This window comes from Plecotus auritus, assembly GCF_963455305.1.
Source record: "Plecotus auritus genome assembly, chromosome: 1".
Taxonomy (NCBI): Eukaryota; Metazoa; Chordata; class Mammalia; order Chiroptera; family Vespertilionidae; genus Plecotus; species Plecotus auritus.
In genome coordinates this window covers 248,690,521-248,693,004 of record NC_137770.1, presented here as the reverse complement: position 1 = coordinate 248,693,004, position 2,484 = coordinate 248,690,521, and positions in this window count along the sequence as shown.

Below are 2,484 nucleotides of genomic sequence, written 5' to 3'. Positions count from 1 at the left end.
GGGGGTGTAGGTAGTTCTGGGGCCAGCATGATTTTGGATGGTATTGCCTGTTCTCTTGCGGCTTGTTTAGCTGCAGTGTCTGCCTGGCGGTTCCCCTCTGACAGACTCTTCCTTTCTGGTGCTCCTTGCAGTGGATGACTGCCACTTCCTTTGGTTGCCAGAGTACCTCTAACAGTTTTAGGGTTTCATTTTGGTTTTTGATTCCTTTCCCTTCTGCAGTCAAGAGTCCTCTTTCCTTGTATATAGCCCCATGTATATGTAGGGTTGCAAAGGCATAGCACAAATGAGTATATATGTTGGCCTGCTTATCCTTGCTAAGTTCTAATGCCCGCACCAGGGCCCACGGTTCTTCTCTTTGGGTAGACCAACCCTCAGGAAGGGCATTTGAGTTCAGAGTTTCAAAATCTGAAACTATTGCATACCCAGCATATATTTTGCCCTCACTCATGAAACGACTGCTGTCTGTATTCAGAAGGAGGTCAGGATTATGCAGTGGTTTATCTGTCAGGTCTGGCCAGCTGGAGTGAAATTCATCCAGCACCTCCAGGCAGTCATGCTCTGAGGCCCCAGCTGCTATCAGCCAGAAGGTGCAGGGTTTAGAGTTTTTACTGTTTCTAGTCTGACTTATGAGTTTTCACATAGGAGCCCTTGTTACTGGGCCATCCGAGCCTGAGTTAGCCAGTGCTGTCCCATAGTGTCCATCAAGGTAATGATGGAGTGGGGCACCTTGACGTTTAGATTTTGTCCCAACGTGAGCTTCTCTGCCTCCTTGGTCAGCAGTGTGGTGGCCGCTAAGGCCCTCAGGCAGGGTGGCCAGCCTGCTGCAACCGGGTCAGTTTGCTTTGAAAGGTAGGCCACTGGTCCTGTCAAGGCCCAAATTTCTCGATTAGGACACCCAGAGCGATCCCACTGTTTTCATGAACGAACAGGTTGAAGTCCTGTGATGCGTCTGGGAGTCCCAAAGCCGGTGCCCTCCGTGAGTTTTGTCTTGATGGTCGTAAATGCCTCTTCTTGGTCAGGGCCCCAGACAAGGGGCACCTTTCCTTCTCCTTTTAGGGCCTCACAGAAGGGTTTTGCCAGTTCTGAGAATCCGGGAATCCATATTCGACAGGACCCAGCGGCTCCCAGAAACTCTCGAATATGTCGATGGGAAGTGGGAACTGGAATAGCACAGACTGACTGTCTTCTTTCAGCCCCAAGCATTTGTTTGCCTTCGGTAATTCTAAAGCAAAAGCATTTGACTTCTTTTTGGCAAATCTGTGCCCTTTTCTTTGACATCCAGCCTCCATCAGCAGCCTGAGTAAAGCCTGGGTTCCCTCCCAGCATTGGGCTCCAGTGGGGCTAGCCAGTAGGAGGTCCTCTACATGTTGGAAGAGGACACATCCCCCAGGAACCTGTCCAAGTCAGAGGCTAGTGCCCTGCAGAACAAGGTTGGTGAATTTTTGAATCCCGGAGGCAATCTAGTCCAAGTGAGTTTTTCCTTTGTGCCTGTGCTGGGGCTTTCCCATTTGAAGGCGAACAGAGGCTGGCTATTGGGCACTAGTTGGAGGCAGAAAAAGGCGTTCTTCAAGGCCTGGCATGTGAACCATTCTGCCTCGGAAGGTATATGAATCCTAGCAGAGTGCATGGGTTAGGCAGCGCCGAGTGCAATGATAACGGCTTCATTAATGGCCCTTCAGTCTTGTACTGGGCGGTAGTCGTTTCTCCCAGGCTTCATTGCGGGCAGCAGGGGGGGTGTTCTACGAAAACTGACATCGCTTTAGAAGCACCCACTTGAGTTGTCAGTGTAGGTGAATCTGGATCCCCAGAAGCGCTTCCCGCAGAACCATATGCTGGCGTATCTTGACAGGCTGAGCTCCAGGCTTCAGGTCAATCAGTACCAGGCCGTGGTTTTTGGCCAGACCAGGGGGATGAGGATTTCTTCTGCCCGGACTAATGGAAACTCGGTCTCTAGTTCTGGGGCCACTGTTGGCTTATCGGGTGGGGAGGTATACAGCCTCATATTCTTCTTCCTGTGGTACCGTCAGAGACAGGCTCATGGGAGGGACTTCCTTATCTAGGCGCAGTCATGCCCATCCATCCAGAGTAAAGGCTACTCTGCACCCATCTTTGCCAACAGGTCCCTGCCCAGCAGGTGGACTGGGCAGTATGGTAGATATAGGAACTCATGGACTACCCGGTGGTTCCCCAAATGGCATTGTCGGGGGCCACAGAGTGGTCTACGGGTTTTGGTCCTGGTAGCCTCCACAATGGTGACTTCTTGTCCTGATAGCGGTGTCACCTTTTGTGTCACTACAGAATGTTGGGTGCCTGTGTCTACCATAAAGTTTACTGTTTGGCCCCCAACCTTCACTTGGACCATGGTCTCATGGGGGCCAAGTTGGATAGAGCTGGTCTTTCTTAGTCAGAATGTACTCCTGGAGAAACCAAGATGTCGGCATAGGTAAGCACCTAAACTGCTGCCTCGCACAACAATTTCAAAAC